Raw genomic sequence first — 11,260 nt, 5'->3', positions numbered from 1 at the left:
AATTTTTATTAGCCATACAGTATAAGTTTACTTTTATTTGCCTTTTAAGCCTCGTTTTTTTACACCATTAATCACTTAAATACATTACATAATTGAACAATCATGAAATCTATGGGTTTATTCAGCTAAACATAGGTCTAGAAATGCACAGAGTCATTAATTCATGGTATTATATTATATCATGAAAAGTTTAGTTTAATTAAAATGAAATATAAATATTGACAAAGGTCCAATAAAATCTATCGAAGTTTACCATAAAACGTTTTCTTTAAAAGAATCAAAATGTCAAAAGTTTTTTGTCAAACGTACGATAACTAATAGTTTCAAAATTCCAAATAACACAATATCAAATTTTATTGATGCAACATTAATAGAATGTGTATATTCTACATTTTATATTAGAATTATTATCATTGAAAAGTATTTCTATACCAAGTTTCGTTTATTAGTTTTGACATTTGTACGATAACAAGAATTCGTTGTCAGACGTAAGATAATTAGTTTCAAAATCCTAAATAACAAAATATCATATTTCATTGATGAAAAATTAATAAAATATGCATATTTTACATTTTATAAAAGAATTATTATAATTGAAAAGCAATTCTATACCGAGTTTCGTATATTAGTTTTGACATTGTACGATAACTTTTAATCTTCTTCAAAGTTCAATCAGCTGATGATGTATGTAAACAAACATGGCGGCCTGCTCAAATCGCCGGCAAATTAATTCTTCGATTTTCGTAAATTCTTCGTTATTTCCTCCTTTATTATCTACAAAAGTAAGTTTATATTGCAAATGAATATCTTTATTGATGTTTATAGTTACATAATTACGTTTTCTAATGTACAAGTTCATTTTATGACAGGACCGTCTGAAGCCCCTAAGGTGACCCTAAGCAAGATTGGATTTGTGGTGTCCATTGGTCCTCAACATCACCTTTGCTTAGTTATGACTTGTGCTTGATTGTTTCATGCAATGTGAAGGTGTAAATAATTGAATTTAGGTTGTGAATTCACAATATACTCCAGAATTCAATTTTCACAATTGTAATTTAAATTGCGTAGTTTGTCCCTTTAGTTTTATTATAGTTTAGTACAATATCAATTAGGACATTGGAACTTGGGGGTGTATGTATGAAAGCGGCCACCTGTATGTATTAATATGTCTACCTTAGAGTATGGCAGTGTAAGGGGGGTGGGGGGCATAGGGGGCGTCAGTCCACCCCCCCCCCCCATTAGATAAGTAGGTAAGGACATGGTTTGTGAGTTAGGTTAGGGAGGAAAGTTTAGGTTAGTTGACGTCCATCTTTAATGAACGTGAGAGGAACTGGCCTCTCATATACAAAGGCTCTGGAACTTGCATAATATAATAGATCTCTCTAAATACAGCATTTTGAATCCCATGGCCTACTGTCGGCATCCACTGTTAATTTAGATACATAATTTAATAAAGAAAAGTGTTTAATTCGCTAAGTTATAGAACATTTAGGTTTCATTTTATATTTATATTAACATAAATTTTCCCATAACAATTTTATTTAGCAAATTTCAATAGAAAATTACTAGCAAGTTCATTTAAACCCTTAACCATGAATTGCTGGGTTATGATAATGGAAGTAATCAAATCTAAGTTTTTATAATTGATAACACCCAAATACCATCCCACAGGGTTGATGCGTATAGTGAGACATGTTCTGTTTGCCAGAACATAGGAAGGAACAATGAGGTCATGGTTATTTCAGAGCATATAACCCATACATCATTAGCTCAATTAACCCTTTTACCCCCAGGCTATTTGGAAATTTCCAACCCTTAACCCCCAGGGGGTTATTTTTTTCCCAGCACATTTTGCAGTATATTTTTTTTAAATTGCTCTAAGAGCCTTAATTTTTGTCATAGAGAGGTCAGGTTGGTCTCATTCTCTTGGAAAATGCATGAATTTTCTCAAAAAATTATCAAAAATATGGAAAAAAAAATTTATAGCATTTTTTTGCAAGGACGTACCGGTACGTCCATGGGGGTAAAGGGATGGCTTTTGTGAAACGTACCAGTACGTCCTTTTGGGGGTAAAAGGGTTAAGTAAGGAGTTTATTTGCAATAGGATGAACGCTGCTTCAAACGACAATAGAAAATGGGATGGAAAGTCACGTTTTCTGTGTGTCCAAAAGTCCTGGCAAACAAAAGCTCCAGTGTTTAGACCGTGTTTCATTATTGTTAATCATTGTGATTATTGCAACTGGTTTTTTATGATGATCACTTTCAGGGACAACAAAGTTTATAAGAGGGATTTAATTATACAATTAGGCTGGTACGTACATGGTGTTTTGAATGTTTTTTTGATAAGGACGACTGTTTGAAACGCATAGATGTTCCTACACATTTACAAACCTTCGTTCTTTATTAGAGATTGATTAAAGCATAGCTGGAACTTAACAGTTAAAAACTTTTACAATGAGTTGTTGGCAGTAGCCGGTAGATACTCGCTAGTGGTGGGAAAGCCCCCCTTTCTGCCCGCAAACAACACAGTCACTTTGATTCTCTGCCGCTGAAGAACACAAACGTGCTATTTGGCATTGGCTTCTCTTCAGACTTGCTCTTTAAGATTTTCTCTCTTTAACTCTTGGACAAGGCGTTTGTTCTCAGTGATGACGCTGTGGTGCACCTTTGGACTTAAATCCTTGAAGGGGAATAAATCTCTGGGTGTGATCTTGAGTATCCGGCTAATATCTCGCCCTTGAGTCAGACTTCTCTGATTGTCTAACCCCCTGACGAGTCCGAAAAGAAGACTTTATCGGGAGAAACAGGTTCCCACTTCCTGAAAGAGACCGTAATTCTTCGTATGTTTCATGTCATTGATGATAATATGTTTTAAACTTCTTAGTTTTCGCTGGTTATTGTCATGAAAAACGTTCAAAATACTGGAGCCCTTGTCTGCCATACATTCCGAATGCACAGAAAATATGGATTTCCATCTCATTCTCTAGACTAAAGAATGGTTTGTAGCACTTAAAACAGTCCTTACATCATCAAATAGTCTGTCCTATTCCTTACACATTCTCCTTCACACACCAAACAACACAAAGATAACTGAAAATTTTTCCTTTACTCAAGGTGTTAACTACTGCACTGTACAGTAATTGTTCAGTGGCTACTTTGCTCTTGGTAAAGGTAGAAGAGAGACTAGCAATGATAAAGCAGCTCCGCTAGGAGAAGGACACTCCAAAATCAAACATTGTTCTCTAGTCTTGGGTAGGGCCATAGCCTCTGTACCATGGTCTTCCACTGTCTTGGGTTAAAGTTCTCTTGCTTGAGGGTACACTCAGACACATGATTCTATCCATTTCTTCTTTCTTTTCCTCGCTGGGCTATTTTTCCTAGGGCTTATAGTATCCAGCTTTTCCAACTAGGATTGTAGCTTAGCTAGTAATGATATTGATAAAAAAGATTGATGGTTTGTGTTACATTTAGGAACAAATCACAAATTTTAAAGTAATTTGTATTCTTTCTTAACTTTACAAATCGGAGACCTTGAAGTTTCATGAGCTGCCTCAACCCCCCCCCCCCCCCCCACAAGCACCCAGGCCGAAGGTCAAAGGGGAGGTTGCTCTACCTGTCAGAGGGGTGGGGCTTCCCCCTGCCCCTTCCCCTCCCCTCCCCTCCCCTCCCTATTTGCTGTACCAGTTGTAGCCATGGATTGCGAAAGAAAACCCATTTGACATTGTTAGCGCGCTTAATGTGACAGTTCATGCTGTGTTTTCCGGAGAGAGAGAGAGAGAGAGAGAGAGAGAGAGAGAGAGAGAGAGAGAGAGAGAGACGCGCTTAATGTGACAGTTCATGCTGTGTTTTCCGGATAGAGAGAGAGAGAGAGAGAGCGAGCACAGTCTAATATGATCTTCATGAATGATCTGGTTGAAGTGCAAAGAAAATACGTGCAACAACTGTTGTTGTTATTATTATTACAAGCTAAGCTATAAACCTGGTTGGAAAAGCAAGATGCTATGAGCCCAAGTGCTCCTACAAGGAAAAATAGCTCAGTGAGGAAAGGAAATTAACAAACTACAAGAGAATTAATGAACAAGTAGAATTAAGTATTTCATGAACAGTAACAACATTGAATTATATCTTTCATATCTAAACCATAAAAACTGAAAAAAAAAGAGGAAGAGAAATAAGATAGAACAGTATGCCTGAGTGTACCCTCAAGCAAGAAAACTCCAATCCAAGACTGTGGAAGGCTATGGTACAGAGGCTATGGTACTACCCAAGACTAGAGAACAATGGTATGATTTTGGAGTGTCCTTCTCCTAGAAGAGCTGCTTACCATAGCTAAAGAGTCTCTTCTACCCTCACCAAGAGGACAGGAGAATGTGGTGTACTGAAAGAGGGAATGTCTGAAATTGAATTGGACATAAGAATAGGCTGAAGTATTGACAAATGAAAAGTTTGTACTTGAAAAAAAAATTTCTTAAAAATGTTTTCTCTGAAGATATTGATATGCATTATGCTAATACAGTTCTTTAGTTTTGTATGTGTTTTGATACGTTACTATATTTTATACATTGTATGTTACTGAATTGCTGTACTCTATTACGTGCTGAAATTCCTTTTGACAATTTCAGGACCTTTTGCCATGACATCGAAGATGTACGACGCTATACAGGAAACTCCGGGCATGTTGCCTTTCGTCGCCACGGGTCAGATGGGAGGTGGCTGCACCAGTGAGGGGGAAGAAGTGTACGAGGTGCATCTTGGAAAGGTCTATTTGAAGAGAAGCTCCAATGAAAAGTTGCAGCAGCATTTAAAGTACATTTACCCCTTCACAAGTCTTGTGGTACATGGAAAAGGTATTTAATTCTTATCAGAGTTTTTTCAAATGTCTGGTTTATAAAGTCTATGGGATTGAAGTGAATGAGTTCTCTCCATTCTCTGCAATCAAATGCCCCTTTTCTGCCTTGCTTTTTGAGCTGTTATATTGGTTCTAAGCCACTTTATTCCATTTGAACCACTTCATTGACTTAAACGATTTTCAAATCGTCTCGGTCAATGAGATTTCAATGACGTATGTATTATTTCTATTTGTGCTTTACCATAGTTCTTCGAGATCTGACTTTTTCTCCCCACACGTGGCCATTCTTTTTTATTTCGTGGATGTTCAGAGTTTGAAATGGACATATGACGAAAGAAGTAAAGAAGGATTAAGTTGGAAAGCGTTGGGGGCGACCAACGGAAAGGTTCAGTAGATCAGGAAGACCCAAGTTGAAATTGCTTAGAATTGAAGGGAGGGATGAGAGAAAGCATTATGTCTAACTCTACAGACCAATTATCTTAATGCTCTAATACTAAAGATGCTCTATTATTATCTGTCAAATTTGTGTTTTTTTTTCAAAGTGCTGTATGATGGAGTATCTATTTCAAGAAGGGGACTTCTTGGGACACGCATAGTTCTTATGGATGCAACTTCTGTATGTTCGCCCTTTTTTTCATGACTACCGGTACCGTATATGCAAGGATGTTTTTGTGATTGGCAGTGTCCTTTGTTTTAGCCATGGCTCTTGCTATCCTTCTTCCTCTTTATGTGTCTGGTAAAATTAGTGACTTTAGGGAATCTATTGTGATGTAAATAAATCTGCCGTTGATATCATAATGAAATTGATAATTGTTCCGTAACCGAAATACAAACCTTAGCTATTTACATTGGGTTTACCTTTTAGCACAGCTGAAATGGCGAGCCATTAGAATTTAACGAGGGTGTATTACCCCCGCGCTAGTTAGCAGGGGGGTAGGGGAGTGGTAGCTAGCCACCCCTCCCCCCCCTCACACAGATGAATGCTCACTTTCACTTTTGGCTCGGACTGTGACAGACGTCTCTGTCTTGGTCCTCTCTTGGCAGCCATTGTTTGTTTTGTCTTTACTTAATCGCTTACTTTTCTTTTACTCAATATATATGTAAACATGTTTTCATGTTTGAATATATATTTGAGTATAGAAATCAGTAAGTTTCCTTTTCAGAGTTGTGTGTGTAGTGTTCGATATCTACGTGGAGTCCTCGGCAGTTAGGCATCCACGGCGTAATTTAATGGGTGGCGATCGAGTTTGACTTAGGTCTTTCTCTCTCTCTCTCTCTTGAGGTCGTTCACCCTTTTACTACGTGTTACTACGCCCTTGAAGCTTCCTTTCCGTGTGGGGGGGTTGCTACGCCGTACGTTTGTCTCAATTAGTTTATGAATCTAATTGTAGTTGTTATTTTTTTCAGCTTGTAGAACGATTCTTTTCGGGGTTTTCGTTCCTTCTTTAGTGTTCATTCATTTTTTAATTACATAATTACATAGTTTCATAATTATAATTGTTATAACTCTGTTTTGGTTACAGCTCTCCTTCCGTGAGTGTAAGTGGTTGTGAGGGCACGTGCCTGTTGTGTAATTCTTGTTTCCTTTCCCTCAGGATTCCTCTTCGGAGCCTTCCCGGGGGAATGAATGTGTACTAATGATTTTTGTTTTATTTTTTTTTTTTACAGTTACCGATCTAGTTCGTTTCTGTAATATGGCAACGGTGTGAGCTGTCTTGTGGAGGCCTGGGGATTCGGCTGTTGCTGCCTCCCCTTTGGATTTTCGTCAGGGGCGTGTCTCCTTTTATTGGAAGTACTCCCGTGACGATTGACAGCTCTCCAGTTCATTTTAGAACTCTCAGGAGGCTTGCCTCCTTGGGTGGGTAACTTTCCTTCCGAGGGAAGTTTTTCCTGTCCAGGCTTGAGTTTTTCTCCCTTTGGGGGGGTTCTTCTCTTGCCTTTTTTTCGTGCGACTATGCTCTTGGTGCTGAGCGGTCACACCTGCAGTTTCGCTCAAGGGGCTGGGCAACTGCAGGAGCCCCTCTTCGGAAGATTGCTCCTTTTAGGTCACTGGCTGACCAGTCTCTTCTACGAAGTGTTTCTCTTTCGTTCGCGAGAGAGTACACTTATAGAGACTCCTCTTCGCAGATTTCTTCTGCTGCTGTTGCTGTTGGCCTCCTTCGCCGTAAGGCTCACCGTCCGCCTTGTCGTAAGGGCCTCTCATCTCCCTATAAGGGTGCTAAGAGGCGCCTTTTTGAATCTCCGTTTGCAGCCTACAACTCCTTCTTCTTGATCTTCCGCCCTGGTGCAGATGGACAGCAGTCTGATCTCGTCTTCCGACGGGCAACGGTCTTCCATCGGACATCAGTCTCCCGGCGGACAGGCAACGGTCTTCCGATGGACATCTGTCTCCCAACGGACAACGATCCCTTCGGGGCAAAGGGTTGCCTCCCACGGGGGTTCTTCCCTTGCGTGTCAGGGTTCCCCTGCGCGCCCTTCTGCTGTGTTCGCTCCTGCTGCTGCTCCTGCTCAGTGTTAGCGCACAGGCGCTCTCCTGCTCATCAGCGCTTCCTGATCGCTAGCGCTCTCCTGTTCGCCAGCGCTCTCCTGTTCGTCAGCGCTCTCATGATGATCATCTCTGCTGTTCCTGTTGGTTCCTGTTACGCGCCCTGTGCTCCCACGTTCGCCCTCGCGATCTAGAACTTCGGTTCAGGTCTGGGTCAAGGACTCTTCTTCTATGCGCAGGCTTCCACGCGTTGCCTTCTGCTCGTCAGCGATCATCAGCTCGCCAGCGACCTTAGACGCGTCAACGTTCACCTGCTCGCCAGCGATCTCCTACGCGTCAACGATCGCCACGCGTGTCAGTTCCCCTGACCACCATCAGTAGCGATCTAGCGCTCGCCTGCTGTGGACCACGATCTCCGGTAGCTGAGTCTTGCCGGAGATCTTCCTCCTGCTCGCCAGCGCTCGCCTTTTCTTCTGTCCTATGCGCCAGCGCACATCTGCGCGCCCTTCTTTGCCACGCACCAATCGTCGCCAACGGTTTTCTGACCATCTAGGATCGCCTGATTAACAGCTGGCTTCAGCGCTCACCTTCCTGATGCACCTGCGCGCCTTCTGTTAGCGCGATGCGCGCTAACCATCACTACTCTCTCTCGCGTTGGCAACCGCCTACGCACCCGCGCGATTCTTCATCTGCTCGCTAGCGTTTTGTTAACGCACCACCGCTCGCCGACGCGCCATCGCCCACCTGCGTGTCAGCGCTCACCAGCTCACCACCGATCGCCTGTTGATCCACATCGCCAGCGGTCTTCCTCACCCACGCGGCAGCGCGTTTCCACGCCATCTTGCCAGCGCTTGCGTTCGCCGCCTCGGACACGCGCTCATTCACCTACCCACCCTTGCGCCCACTCGCCCGCGCGACCGCTCGCCTGCGCGTCCGCGCACATGCTCTCCAAGGTTCGCCCGCGAACGGACGGGTTTCCGTCGCGCGAACGGACGGGTTTCCGTCGCGCGAACGGACGGGTTTCCGTCGCGCGAACCGACGGTGTTCCGTCGCGCGAACCGACGGTGTCCCATCGCACAAACCTACAGTGTTTCTTCGCACGAACATCGGCTTAATTCTTTCAGTGTCCATTGCTCGTCTATGGGTTATCGCTCGCCGACCACCAGCTCTCGCCCTTCCTACCACGCTCGCCCTCCTTCTGCGCTCCTTCACTCACCTTCGTTTGCGTTCCTGCGTGACCGCGCATGGGCGCTTCCACGTTCGCCCACGCGCAAATCATTGATTTACCATCGCGCGAGCTCCAGGGCGATTGCAACCACGATTCCCATTGGGGTTTTCGCAGCATGGCCAGCCCTGGCGAGTTCTTCTGGAGCGTATTTCCAGAACACGGCCTCACCCCGTAAACGCAGAGCATGGCACTTGCAAGAATAGGAAGAATCTTCTGGGAGGTCTGAGCAACACTCCTCTTTCCAGAACCTGGGTTAGCCCTTCCCCGTCATTCCCTGGAAGGATTTTTGGCGGGGGGCTTTCCGTTCGAGATTTCTCCATCGGCCAAGGGGTGACTGCCTACCCCTTCCTCTTCTCCACCTCGTGTAGGGGGCTTACCAGGTCCTTTCCCTCCTCGGTTACGGCCCGAGGTTTGGTTCAAGGAAGCTACAGGAAGATCATGGGTACTTTCCTCCTCTCGGGCTCAGGCACCTTGGCCTTTCGTCGTTAAGTATCTAACTTGCGGGCAAGTTCGATGTTTGACCATCTGGACGCGCTGACCGAGGGCTTCCTTTCGGGTGTCTCATCCGTGGATGTCGACAACCTCGGACACCCTTCCATCCTTGAGAAGAGTTTGTTTGTGCCCAAGGACAGAGACTTAGACAGCGGTTGTGCGGAGGAAATCGACTTCCATTTTCACTCCTCCAAGGCGCTTTCTTCCAGACTCTGCAGGGCCCCAGCGCCTTTTTCTTTCAACCACGTCGGCCTAAGTTATCGGCTACGACAACTGAGACAAGGTGTCCAATTGCAGTTTCCTCCTGTCAGGAACAGATGGCACGGGAGGCTCCCCCGGGGGGGGTGGCATAGTCCTAAAGGGAGCGGCAGAGTTCACGAACTCTAGTATTGGCACCCCCCTTGCAGGTTTCTCGCTGGGAGGATGCTTAAGGTTTCTCATCCGGATTACAGCTTTCTGATGCCCATTCCCGCACGATCTCTGTGATCAGCCAAGGATATCGCGCCTGCCGTCTCTGTCAGCGAATTCAGTGTCTCTGAACCTCTATGCCATAGGGTCGGCAAAAGTTGCCCGTTTGGGCAGAGTGATCCATACCTTAGGAGAAGGTCCTCCATGGGATCATCGACGGCTTCACCCCCGGCTTCTTCAGTCGATCCTTTCTTGGAAGGAAGTATCTGAGTCGGGAGTTCCGTAGTCGACCTCTCAGCCCTGATCAAGTTTGTCGAACAAACTTCGTCCAGCGTAGAACAGCCGAATCGATCAGACTGGTAACGAGGCGACAGGACTCCTTAAACCCTGGATCGGAAGGACGGGTACTTTCAGTTTCCATTCCATCCATCTTCCAGGGAGCTCGTGGAATTCAGCCTAGACTGCAAGTATTCCTGCTTATGATGCAGTGTGGCTATCCCGCCGTGGCATCGCAGGTTTTTTTCCCCAGAGAACTCTCCCTGCTTTCCTCATGGCCGCTCAGGTGCAGGCTTCCGCCTCCTTCGCTTTTTGGAGGGCTGGTCAACTCCAGTAGGCTCGGGTTTGACCTTCTTCAGCGCCGGGACAAGCTTCCGGATGCTTACCATGAGTGTGGGTTCATGGTATTTTGCTAGGAGCCTTCTCTCTTCTGCCTCAACATCTGGAGTATCTGGCCATGATATTGAGTCAACGGCCTTACCACGTTGGAAACCCCGCTTCTCGTCCGTCCAGCGACGTTAAGCAATGTCGGTTCTGGTCGGTACTTGGATGGGTGACCACCTGGGGACGCCAGATTCTGTTGCCACCTCCTCCGAGCCTTCCCTTCAGTTGACTGTGGGAAGGCTGAGGAGAGTCGCAGTATCTATTCTCGGTCAAGCAGAGCTTTCAGCCCTACCTTGGAACGTTTCCTGGTTCTCCTTTCCTCATTGACCCGTCTATAGTTCCGAACGGTCGCCTCAGGGTAAGTTCCATGTGGGCCGGTCCAAGTTCCGGTGGTTTCAGGCAACGATTAACCGGACTTCCTGGCCCCTATGGGACCAGCGGAACTATTAGACCTGCAATGGGTGTTGACCTATGGAACCTCTTGATGGGCGTGGATATTCTCGTCCTTTCCCCACATTCTTGATGCTGTTCTCGGACTCGTCAAAGAAAAGGAGGGGGGGGGGCATGTTCCGGTCCAGGCCTATGGTCAGGACCTGAAGGATACCTCTCCATCATTCAGGCAGGCTTAGGGGCCGTAGTCTGGCCCCTCTACAGATCCTACAGCTCCTGCCGAGTCGCCCCGTGCGCGTCGACTTCATGATTCTGGCGTATTCTAACCAGCAGGGGACGCATTTTCACACCTCCACATCTTGCAGTAGAGATACCGAGATGATTGAGATACTCTCAATACCACCATCGGCTCTCTCATTCCAGGCAGAGGAATGTTCTCTCCGACTATCCGAGCAGAGCCTCGTAGAGAGAGTGTACCTGGGGATCTTTGGCCTTGAGTAACCAGCAAGTCCTGGTCTGGGGGACCTGATTGCGACAGCTTGGAACCTCAAGCTTCCACTGTTCTTCTCCCGAGACTCTGGCAAGATGCATTCTGGTGATGGTGGGACAACTTCGACGCCTGCGTCTTCCCTCCTTTTTGTTTGTGGAGAATGGGTCTCAACAAGACCAGGTTGTCTGTCAACCTTTCAATGGGAGAGCTTCACTGGGACTATGCGCAGAACGGTTTCTGGACCCTCTGCTTCCCCTG

The 11,260-nt window shown here is 45.3% G+C and overlaps 1 long non-coding RNA gene and 1 pseudogene across 1 annotated transcript in view; both read left to right on the top strand.

Annotated features, from left to right (window-relative positions):
- Positions 1 to 687: 687 nt before the first annotated feature.
- LOC137636497 (uncharacterized) overlaps positions 688 to 11,260 on the top strand; it is a 28,262-nt gene continuing 17,689 nt past the window's right edge. The window contains exons 1-2 of the long non-coding RNA XR_011043119.1: positions 688 to 782; positions 4,623 to 4,847. This is a non-coding gene — a long non-coding RNA (uncharacterized lncRNA). The remainder of the gene's footprint in view (positions 783 to 4,622; positions 4,848 to 11,260) is intronic.
- Positions 10,206 to 10,324, top strand: LOC137636498 (5S ribosomal RNA; annotated as a pseudogene).

Source organism: Palaemon carinicauda, unplaced genomic scaffold, assembly GCF_036898095.1.
Source record: "Palaemon carinicauda isolate YSFRI2023 unplaced genomic scaffold, ASM3689809v2 scaffold312, whole genome shotgun sequence".
NCBI lineage: Eukaryota > Metazoa > Arthropoda > Malacostraca > Decapoda > Palaemonidae > Palaemon > Palaemon carinicauda.
This window is presented reverse-complemented; position numbering and strand designations above follow the sequence as displayed.